Source organism: Canis aureus, chromosome 10 (genome assembly GCF_053574225.1).
Source record: "Canis aureus isolate CA01 chromosome 10, VMU_Caureus_v.1.0, whole genome shotgun sequence".
Classification (NCBI taxonomy): domain Eukaryota; kingdom Metazoa; phylum Chordata; class Mammalia; order Carnivora; family Canidae; genus Canis; species Canis aureus.
Window position 1 is genome coordinate 25,167,002 of NC_135620.1, and position 12,272 is coordinate 25,179,273.

The 12,272-nt window shown below is 45.9% G+C and overlaps 1 protein-coding gene across 19 annotated transcripts in view; it reads left to right on the top strand.

Moving 5' to 3' along the window:
* The window catches only part of LOC144322134 (uncharacterized), a 162,846-nt gene that overhangs the window by 106,311 nt on the left and 44,263 nt on the right, over positions 1-12,272 (top strand). The window lies entirely within an intron of this gene.

The following is a 12,272-nucleotide window of genomic DNA, read 5'->3' on the forward strand; positions in this document are numbered from 1 at the left end:
AATGCCATCCACTGAGGCTATATCAGTTTACACTCCCATCAGCAATCTATGAGCTTGTCTGTTTCCCCTACTGTTGCCAATACTATGTTATTAAACTATTTTTCCCAGTCTGAAGGGTTGAAAATAGTTTGTCGTGGTAGTTTCAGTTTGCATTTCTCTTTTTATGAATGAATATGTCTTTTTGTTAAGTTTAAATGCAATTTGCATCACCTTTTCTGCAAACATTTTAATTACAGCCTTTATTTGATTTTTCCTTAGTTGGCCATTTTCTTATTGATTGGTAGAAACTCTTTCATAGGATGAAAATCAGAACTTTGTGATATAAATTGACAAGTTCACCCTTTAACCTAGGTAGACACAGAAACTGTTGTATATTTATGGACCTTTTGAGAAGGCAGTGAGACCTGCAGTTTCTCTGGAACTTTTCTACCTAGGCTTGGTTTCGTGTGATCTACCTATTTCTCATCTTTCTGTCTCTCAGGTGACTGTCCCGGGAGCTATAACACCCTGAATTTGGGTAGAGCTTCTTGTGGAGCGTACTCTTCATTTTCAGAGGCACTGGAATTGGACAGACCTGGGTTTAAGTCTTCTCTTTGTCATTTAACAACTATGTCATCTTGTTATTAGCTTCTCTGAGGTATAATTCCTTATATGTACGATGGGGGAAATAATAGAGATCTCAGGGCACCTGGGTGACTCAGTTGGTTAAGCATCTGCTTTCAGCTCAGGTCATGATCCCGGGGTCCTAGGATCGAGCCCCACATCTGGCTCCCTGCTCAGAGGGGAGTCTGCTTCTCCCTCCCTCTGCCACTCCTGCTGCTGCTCCCCCTGCTTGTGCTCTCTCTCTCAAAGAAATAAAATCTTAACAAAAATAATAGAGATCTCTGTGGGTTGCTGAGAGGATTAAATGCACTAATGTCTAAACTACTCGATATGTCCCTCTTTTACCCCTCCACCCTCCCCTCTCCCTGGCACTCTCCCTCTTGCTGCTCCCACTCCAGCCACACTGAGCCTCCTTCACTTCCTTGGAGACCCATGCTCAGGCTAATGCCCACTTACCCTGTAAAGTCTCAGAGTAGTCTCCTCAGAGAAAGAAACAGCCTTCTCTGGCTCTCTTGTATGAGTCTGTTGCTCCTTCCAGGGTCAGCCCTGGCATGCTGTATTACAGCACATTTTAGGCTTCTCCTTTCCTTCCACGAGTGTCTCTCATTAGACCGAGAGTACTGTGAGGGCAGGACCACTGGATCTCTCCCCTGGACTCACGTTTACCCAGGAGGCATGCAGTAAAGGTGTGCTGGAGGACAGATGGATAGTTAGGATAGTTAGATGGACAGCTGAATGGAAGAATGGATGGATAGATGGGTGGATGGGTGAAGTGTGTGGGTGGGTAGGTGGGTGGATAGATGAGCTGCTTGGGGGTCACACGTGAAACTCTGGGAGGGGCTTCATTTATTTCTGAAGGCTCTGACTTAGAAAGAAAATGCTTTCTACAAAGCAGTAGAAACCTGACAAGAACAACTTCTCAGCAGAACCCATGCCATGTTAACTTTTTCTTAAATGTGCTAAGAAAGCATGACTGACTGGCTTGGCTCACCTGGGCTCTCCATACCTGTGAGGCTGAGTCTCAGTGTCCTTATGCTGTCAGTAGCAAGCCCTCAGGGAATTTAGGAAGAAAGCCGACATTAAAGAATCTCACTTACTCTTCAGAAAGTTTACCTGCAGACTAAGTGAAAAGGTGAGCACTTTACCACCTATTTGAAAATCATTAGGTGTGTTTTTCTATAAAAGTCATAATCTATCAAAAGATTAATCCTCAGATTTCATGGTTGCACTTAGAATTGCGATGTTTATACATGGAAAATGCTTCATTCACTGCCAAGTTGAGTAACATGGTGTTCAGATGAGTGAGATTTCTATGAAACTGAGGCTGGGTATTTAAGTCCTCATTTTATCTTTCCACTACGGTTACTTCGAAGCATTTTTGAAATCTTTCTTTTGCAATTTCCTTCAAATCAACTTCGGACAAGTCTTATTTTTTTCTGTTACTGTTTTTACAACAATATGTTCCCTTCCCTGCTTAGCAAATAGAGCATCTCAGACACAAGTCACCATTTCACAAAAACTCAGGCTTGTCTTTGTAAATAGGCATTATTTTCCTGAGTTCTTATATTTAGGAATGTTTTCTGGGGCCCCTGCAGTAAGCAAGGCTGTTTGGCTCTGCAGGAAGTGGCCTCTAACTGCCATGCCCGCTACCAAAAGTTCTTCTCCACTTTGTTACCTTTCCCTTCTTGTGTCTGCCATTGTCCTGAGTGCGTCTCTTGTGGTGCAGGGGCTTCCTGAGAGCTACTCACTTCTCTGTGGCTTTTTGATACACCCTTTGTGGGCATAGCTGAGAGGTTGACCTTACCGGGGGCCTGGTCTCTAGATCATTAGAGACGTCCCTACAGGAGATTATGCCTGAGCAACCAGTGTTCTAGCGATTAGTTAGGGTTGCAGGGATGTCTGTGAAGGTACCTATCATGGAACAGTATGTTGCAACTTGAAAAAAAAAAAAAAAACCTACACCCCAAAAATAAATACCAATGGAAAGAAATTGCTCAAGAACTGATTCCATGAGGGAAGGTGGAGATTGTTATCCAGGGAATATTGATTCTGACATTCAGATTTATTGTAAACGTGCCAAAAGCAAAGGCTGAAGTACCAGCACTCTGCATGAGGAGCAAACACTCGTCCCCTGCAACAGGACTCGTGAAAGTTGTCTGCCTCTGTGGGCCGTGTGAGTTCACTGAGAAGCAATGGTCTCTGTCACTTGTGTAGCAAAACGAGCAGTAAGTGGTACTGTGAATGGATATGCTCACCACCTGCCACCCCTACCTCAGCCTGACTGAGCCCTCAGTGGGGGTGGACGTCAACAGGAGTCAAATTGGCCAATATTAACCAGTCCCGCTCTATTTCGGGTCCTCTTAAACAACAAAGTTTGAAGACGTAGCCGCTGTCCTCAGGGAGTCTATGTCTTCTTGGGGACTTGGGACTGTGGATTGGGGAAGGAGCGAGGAGCCACTGGAGAAAGAGCCCTGGTTCGGGCCAACCAGGCATTTGGTTCAAACTAGGGTGACTTAGTTTGCCTGGGACTGAGGGGTTTTCCAGGATGAGAGACGTTAGTGATAAATCCAGGTAAGACCTGGACAAACCAGGATGACTTGCTCACCCAAAAGTTGCTAAATCTCCTTGGTGCCTCAGTGTTCTTACCTACAAAATGGAGGCAGTAATATCAAACCCTTAAAGTTGATGTAAGAGAGGGCAAAAGGTGATTAGATTTGTAAAGCATGTGGCATGTGGGATCTTCAGTGTATGAATGCCGTAAGACATCATAAAGGGTCAAGATTCACATGGAGCTGTGGAACCATTCAGGAAAGGACGCAGCCAGCATGAGCCAAAGTGAACTGGGGAATACTCTGTGGAGGGAATTTGCTCCAGAAAGCTTTGCTTTAAAGAGCAGTGACACTTGGTCCCAAATTATGCAAGGAGATTTGATTGTCTTGGAATAAAATGAGTGGCTCTAGAAATAACTTCTTCCTGCTTCAAGCCACTTAAGTTCTGCAGGATTTAGCTACTGCTCTGCTGTGATTCTCAGTTGCCTCTATCCCCCACCCCAACCTGTCCACTCTTTTCCTTGGGATTTGCTTCTGCTGTGCCATAGGCCGAGTCCCCCTTCTCTAAAACACCTGCTCATTAATTGGCCACCCGCCCCCTCCCCATGAGAGGTGTCTAGTGAGCCAGGATTAGGGAAACTTAAGCTCAGAGAGGTTAAGTGACTTGCCAAGAATCACCCAGCAGATCAATTTTGAATCCAGAAACAGGAACCAGATGTCTGCACCTTACTCTGTGCTTACTTTGGAAGGTGGAGTGTGGGGCCCGGGAGGCCCCAATAGAAAGACGGATCTCCTCTGGGAGAGACCAGGAGACCAAGAATTCCAAAGCTGTCCTGTAATTTATAGCCAGGAGTTTCCCCTAAATGTGTTAGGGGAAGGCATTTTTATAAAAAATTAGCTTTGAAGATACCCCCTGAGTTGGGAAGTTTGCATATGAAGGAAATTTCTGACTGTCGTTAGGAAAAGATGCCACAATGAGTGAATTTAATGAATTAAAGATTTGGCACAAGCTGTATCAAGTATCAAGTAATGAGCTTTCCGTTTCCAGTCACACATTCAGTATTTCTCAGTTCAGCCAAAATTGGCAAGAGTCAAGCTGGTTATTACAGCAAAACCTGGAAAAGGCAATTAAGCACTCCCAGGGTTAAAAGGTTAACTCCAGTGGAAACACGAATCATAAATTTTACTCACAGATATGCCTGTTACTCGGAGCCCTGTATGTGGGGAAGGCTCCTCACCCAGGGCCAGGCCATCAAAGGCCAGGATGGCAGCTGGTGCTGGCCTATCCTGGGAAACCGTGGTCTGGTACTCTGTCCCATGGCAGGCAGAGCTAGTGGGTGGTGGGAGCAAGCTAGGGATTCCAGGGAGGCTCCATGGTTCTCCAGTCGCTTCCCTGGAAGTGGAAGGCACTGTTCAAGGCATCTGGCATGTGCTCCTTGGACATTTAGGAATAGGCTAAATGAGCAACCATCCTGGACACTGATGGGCAACCTGGGATGCAGGGCTTGGGTCAGCTCTAAAACTAGAAAAAGCCCAGGTAAACTTGGTGACCAGTGTGGTCACCCTATAAAGGATCCTGATATTTTGGGGAGTCCTTATTTCCTGTCTAGCAATTTCTGCAGAATGTTTAAAACCAAAGGTGTTGGATGTGGCCTTGGTGCTTCCATGTCTAGAGCTGTTCTACTGCCTAGGGGAGCATGAGGATTGGGTGAAAGTAGGTAGCTGAGTGCCAGGCAGTGGGCAGGAGCCCAGACAGGGTCCCTGTCTGGAAGTGCCACCCATTTATCATCTGCCCCTTGCTCTATGTGGCTGCTTTAGGGGGCTCTTCCACTTTATTTGCAGCAGCCCAGAAGGCTCAGAGAAGTCCTGAGTCCTACCCAAGGGGGCTACGAGGATTATGTTGTTCAAGCTCAAATATCTTCAGAAAAGAGACGGACAATAGCTCATATTAGTTCTTTATCTGAAAGTGGGCCCCATTTCAAGAGCCAGCTAGGAGGGCCAAATGTGCTGCCCTGAGAATGGCTTTATCTTGTTTGCTGATTAAACCTGTTTTGAATAATCATTCATGCAGGTGAAGAAATAGATAATCTGGGATGGTTTTGTTGAGGCTTTTTAGTGTTACAGAATTCTACCTCACTTGATCCTTTCAGAGGGTTATTTGCTATTAAAAAGTGCCCCAGAGGAGGAGCCATGGGCAAAGAACAACTGCCACCACCCCTGAGAGCTGAGACGAGCTGGCCCTGTCTACGTGTGTGCATTTCTTTGGAAAAAGTTACATAGCTGAGTATCTCACTCCCAATTTATATGCACTGCAGTCATCTGTGGAGATGCTGTCTTTGCTAATAATCTAGCAATTAAAATGGAATGTGACTGCTCGTTAAGCCTGCCACTCAACTAGAGATGTATATTTGTTTTCAAGTGAAGCTGGGTTTGAGCAGCCTGTCTCCAGCTGAAGCTGAGGACTGAAGATTTGGAGTAGAAAGTGCCTCTATACCTTTGAATTTATTATTTTTTTTAATGGACCTTATTAGCCACTAAGATCGAATCAAAAGCTCAAACTGAGTAATTAATCTCAAAGTTCAAAAGTGTTTGTCTTTGCAGTGTGTTTTCAACATGGTTTTCCTCATTCGATTTGTGAGCAGACTTTTAATAACTTGTTGAGACTTTATTAATGTTAAACTGTCTTTACATTTTATTTAATTAAAACTCCTACCACTTAGCTTGGTCTATTAGCAGGGATCTGAAGCTGCTTAGTCTTCTGTGGAGGATCCCTGCCCAAGAAAGTTCTGGGTTAGAAACCTGCTTTAGTGCCCATATGATTAGGGAATTTTGAATTGAGGAAAGGACTGGGTCAGGCCTGGGTAGTGCTGGGGAGTTCTCTTTGGTATGGCCTGCACTGGGAGCCCCACAGGGACCTGAGCAGGTTGGAATTTGGGAACTGGTTCTGCCAAGCCACACAGCAGCCTTCCAGGTGGGCAGCTACACAGAGGAAGATAGAGTTGGATGCCAATTCTCCAGCTGATGTCTCCAGACTTGTCAGCCTGTGACAGGATTGACAAATAAAGGCACATATGCCTACAGTCTTCTCCCACCATCAGGGCAGACATCACTAATCTATCACTTCATTCTTTCCTCATGAACCAATGCATGATATGAAGTCTTGTTAACACCTTTCTCAAAGCAGCCACTGCCAGTTGAATAGAGTGGAGATTCAGATGAAGCACAGCCGCCACCATCCTCATTTCAGGGCCTGCTGTCCAAGCACCTGCCATATGAGGCAGGCCAGGTCTGAGAGGAGAGGAAAGGAAGAAGGGCTGTTACAGTACAGTGCCATTCACAGCCTGAATAAGAACCCTATGATCCCCTTTCCTGCACCCTGGGTCCTGCTCTGACTTGCAGTGTGTGGAGTGCATATGAGAAGACGACCTTCCCAGGTCCAGAGAAGCCTGCTGGACCTTCTGTCCTGCAGCCTTCCAGGTCCAGAAGGATGGAATATTCTGGAGAAAGAGCCATTTCCTTATCAAATGCTTTTAGAGGACATGCTTGAAAGGCAATGAGGAGAGCGTGGGTGGTGAACTCCAGGTCACTGCTCACCTTTGCAGCCCTAGTAGGGGTCTGTTCACACACAGGAAACCAGGCAGCCACGACAGTGGGCAGGACCACAGCAGGCCTGTATGGAGACAGGGACAGACTGTGAAGGAGGCTCTTGGCTCCTGGATGAAATGCGCCGGTCCCCTGGGTGGCCTGGTGTGCTGCATTTACTATTTTTATTGAGCCACCGGCTGCACGGATGTGTCCCGCCCACACAGGCTTCCCGAGGCCCAGCCCTGGCCATGGGCTCCATGGAGAGAGAGCTGCAGATGGTCAAACACTCTGAGCAGTCTGCACTTTGAGGAATATAAAGATGAAGCCAGTCTCCCTCTAAGCATGACACTGCTTAGATATTTAGGGATGGAAACTCTTCTGGGAAATGGCTGAATTCTAAAATCAGAATTCTATCAGCTCCCATCTGCCTGCTTTGACGTTCACTCTCCAGAAGTTCACTGTCTGCCTGGCAGCCAGAATGAGCTGACCTCTCAAGCCCCATCACCTCTTGCTCTCCTCATGCCCTTCAGCTTCTCCAGCTTCTCCATTCGCAATTTCCTGCTCCTCCAAAGCACAGGCCTGCCTGGGCCCTGGAGCAGTTGTACTAGCTGGTCCCTCTGCCTGGACCACTCTTTTCCAGTTCTTGCTGGCTGCTTCCTATTACCTGTGGATCAACTCAGTGGTTCCTTCCACAGTGGGGCCTTCTCTGAGCACCCAATCCAAAGCTGTCACCTTTCTCTTCAGGAGTCATTCTCTTCACAGAGTTCATCACTCTCAGAAATTGTCCTGTTTACTGTTTTTTCTTGCTTCTTGTCAGTCTCCCCTTAGGAGAATATAAGATCTCTGAGAGTAAGACCTAGCACCCAGCACAGACTATGTGCTCAGTAAGTGTTTGACAATGAACTTAACTTGCTAAGTCTCCTAGGACTATAGGATTGTTTTTTTGTTTTTTTTTTTCCTTTGTTTTTACAGCTGGTTTTTGCAGGATGGTGAGCTAGGATGGAAGCAGCCCAACCCTCCTGGAGCTGGTATGCCAAAACGATGCACACATAGGCCTGGGCGACCCCTTTCCCTTCAGCCTCTGCTCACTGACAAAGAGCTGCCTTCCACCCACAGGGGCCTCTCTCTGGCTGGCCTCCTACCTCAGGGCAGCTGTACAGGCACCTTCCTCCTGCCTCCTGTCCTGGAGGCAGCTGTTTTCCTCTTGGAGCCTGGTTTAGGACAGACACTCTTGGGAGTCTCCTCTGATGCTGGCCACATGTTTTTGTTCCTGCCACAACCTTCCCAGGACATAGGCTTTTGGGCTCAGAAGTAGATAAATTCCCAGCAGCAATGGGATGTGAGGGAGGTTGATTTTTGTTGTTTGGAAAGAGAGAAAACACTAAAGTCTCACCAAGAGCAGGATCTCTGCCTCTTCCTAGCCCGAACAGCCTATCATAACCCAAGAAGAAACATTTTCGTTTTCTAGCCTGCCTTGACAAAGCAAGTCCAGGGAAGAGATGTGTGGATCAGAGTCCCAGGGCATGCTTCAAATATGATCTCTCTGAGCCTCAGTTTCTTCACCAGAAAAGGCAATAACATCTATACCCATGGGCAGTTTTGAAGAGTAGAACGCAAGCCATGCATGGAAAGTGCCCAGCATGAGCTCAATGAGGAGATACCCAGGAATGCCAGGAAGTATTCAGGGACCACAGAACAGCAAGACCACTAGGTAGGGACCAGACTGACTTGGCTCAGAGGGGATGAGCCAAAGTGGGGTGAAGCAGAGCCCTCCTCCCTGAGGATGCGGTGGGGCCAGGAGTCATGCCAAACTTCGTGGTACTTGCGAGGAGGTAGAGGAGGTCTGAGTGAGAAGGATCTGAGTTTCACCCTTTTTGGATCCTTTGTGCCAAATTCTGTACCAGGCATACAGTAAGTGTGAATGAGGAGAGAGATTTGTTTGGCCGTGAATTCCAGGACACTGATGCTCAGTGAAGAATGAGTAAGTGAATAAATGAATGAGTGAATCAAGAGTTGTGGTCTCCCTGGCCCCTGTCCTGTCCCCACCCTGCCCATCCACCTGCATGCAAATTCAAATATGTGCCAAGGAACTAAGGGAGGTTCTGGAGTAGCACCAGGAGCAGATTTTTACACAGGAAGAGGCTGGTCTGGGAGGCTCTGTTCCCAGTGCAATACCCCGTGGGGCTGTGGCTCCCTGCACACCTGTGGGAGGTCTCTGGGTATGCTCAGGGCTAGCCTGGGCCTTCAATGCTGGAGATCAGCTGCAGCCAACCCTTCTCACCCCCTGCCATTCATTGTGCTTGGAGATGGGAAGCCTGTCCCAGTTCATGGTGACCTCCCCTCTGAACCAGTGCCAGGGAAACAAAGGTGCCCTGAAAGGGCAGGGAGATGGGGCTGGGTGGGACGCATGACCTGGTGATGAGGCACCAATTAGAGTCTCATATCTTAGAGTTTACCTCAAGGAGAAAAGAAAGATAATAGAAGGATAATTGGAAGCTTTATTTATTTATTTATTGAAAGGAAAAAGAAGTAGAATGCCTAAGTATGTAAAAAGTGCTATTTAAATTTCTTGTCTGTAGCGTATACTCAAACCTATAATTATGGCTTTGAAAAAAAAGGGTAATTATGAAAATTTCTAGGCTCATTAAAAACACACAATTGACATTCAAAATTATTTGAGTTAGAAATGATGCTGGAATGAATCTCTTGTAAGAGAATCAGAGGCAAAGAACTTTGTTTTTTAAAAACTCCAAGTTCTGGATTAACCTACAGTGTCACAGGCCACCTCATGTGATGCTTCCCTCCCAGTGAAGGAAATGATGCAGACATTGCCCCCTCTGGAGGACCAGCTCGAGTTGGCCTCCAAGATTTAGGCTTGTTGGTCTTGGTGGGTGGTGATTTTCAGGGGCTCCCCATAAACAGTGCACCAAGAGACCTGCAGTCTCTGTTTTGTCCTGCGCCGGCCCGCTCAGGCAACCAAGGAGCAATCAGAAACCACTGATCCATTAATTTCCTTGGGATAGGATATGACTCTAGAGTCAGACTGCCCAGACTCAAATCCCTATGCCATCACTCATGAGCTGTGTGACTTTAGCACATCTCTTCCTTTCTCTGGAGAAGTTGGACCAGTGGAGTGTGGGCAGCTGGAAAGCTTCCCTTGCCAGAGCCTGGACCTACTCTTCTGTGAGTCCTAGCAGTCCTATTCATCTTTGAAAGTACAGAGAAAGAGAGCAAAGCAATGTAACACAGTTTATATTAGTTTTAGCCGGTTCATATTAACCAGTGCGATGATAAGAAGAGCCAGGCCCAACATAATAAGAGGGTAGACAAGATGTATGATGGGTTGCTGGCAGAGCCAGCAAGGCACTTAGTTTGTGGCAGGGTCTCCAGGACAAACAGAACACCCCAGTGGCCTTCTCCCAGGGCCCAAGAGAGGGACATCCTTAGTGTATCCTTGAGATAAGAACACATCTCACAGGCCCTAGCTGCCAGGTGAGCTTATAGATCAGGCTTTCAAAGGCTGGCTGCAAGGTTGCTAAGATCACAACCTTTGCCTCTCCTCCTTGCCACATCTCCTCATGCCTCTCACCCTGGTTCCCGTATCACTAGACCTCTAGACCTACTGTCTTAACTGTCCAGGCTGTCCCTGGGCCAGGTGGAAGGCTCTGATGTCTGCTGCAAGCAGGCCTTTCCACCTTTAGGATGGGCTGCATCCAGCCACAAGGAGCTGCCTAAAGTCATGTCATCTTCCAACTTGTCAGTGCAAGGATGCCTCTGATGGTTGGCTGGGCCTCCATGGGGCAGGGCTCACCTGCATCCTGAGTGTCATCTCCTGGTGATCATCCTAGGGCCATCCTCTGGGACCTGCTATGGTTCCCAGGGCCATTTTAAGGTCATGCTATGGTTGTCTGAGTTAGTAATTGGAAGTAATTGGGGAAGTCAACATAGCTTTTTCTTTGGCTGGTAGTTCTTATACCAACCATTTGTGGCCTGTGGTCAGTCAGCCATGACACTAACAAAGGCCCTTTCTTTGAACTGATATTACCTCTTCAGCCTGAGGCTTAGGTAAAGTCTGATCTTTTCAAAAATCTCAGTGTTTCCTTAGTATTTATGGCTCTAATAAACTACTATAATTTTAAAAAATCATAATTTGAGTTGGATCATAATCTAAATGTAAAACCTAGAATCAAAAAGCTTCCAGAGGGATCCCTGGGTGGCGCAGCGGTTTGGCGCCTGCCTTTGGCCCAGGGCGCGATCCTGGAGACCCGGGATCGAATCCCACGTCGGGCTCCCGGTGCATGGAGCCTGCTTCTCCCTCTGCCTGTGTCTCTGCCTCTCTCTCTCTCTCACTGTGTGCCTATCATAAATAAATAAAAAAAAATTAAAAAAAAAAAAAAAAAAGAGTTTAAAAAGCTTCCAGAAAAAAAACATAGGATTTCTTCACAGCTTTGGGGTAAGCAAAAATTTCTTAGACGGGATACAAAAAGCATAAACCATGAATAGAAATAATAATGAATTGCTTGTCAAATGTGATAAAAAAAAAAAAGATGCTTTTTATCCTCTGAAGACTCCATTAAGAAAATGACTGGGCAAGCCACAGAAGGAAAGTATATGAAATGCATATATCTGATGAAGGAACTGTATTCAGAATATATAAATAACTTCAACAGAACAAAACAAAATGACAAGCCAACTTAAAAAATGAGAATGGAGATTGCCCAAAAGAAGATACACGTATGGCCAATAAACACATGAAAAGTTGCTCAACGTCATTAGTCTTCAGGGAAATGCAAATTAAAACCACAGTGAGGTATGCTTTCTTGTCCAATAGTGTGGCTGAAGTGAAAAGGACGCCTAATAGCAGGTGCTGGTGAGGATACTGAACACCTGGACCTCTCATACATTCCTGATGAGAAGGCAAAGCAGCACGAGCATTTGGAAATGGGTTAGCAGTTTCTTACAAATGTGTATATTCTGTGACCCAGTGATTCCATTCACGATTATTTACCCAAGAGAAATGAAAGCATATGTTCACACAGAGATTTGTACAAGAGTGTCTACAACAGACTTATTTATAATAGCTCCATACTCTAAAACAAACCAAATGTTCATCAACAGGAGAATAGGCCTTTTTCTTTTAAAGTGATATACTCATACAATTGAATACTATGCACCAACAAAAAAATAACAAACTGCAAATACCTGCAACACCATGGATGAACCTAAAAAACATTATACTGAGCAAAAAAGAAAGCCAGACAGAAGAATGGGACCGGGGAATATATTTATGAGGCCATTTGTGTGAAGTTCTAGAATGAGCAAGCTCATCTATGATCAGGGAAATCAGAAATGGTTGCCTCTGGAAGCAGGGAGGCAGAGATTGACCAGAAAGGCCTGTGAGGGAACTGGGGTGCTTGGAAATGTTGAAATATCTATGTCTTGAGATGATGATTACACAGGTGCATACAGGTGCCAAAACTCTTCAGATGGGACATTTAAGTTTTTTTTTTTAAAGACTCACGCATTTTTTTAAAA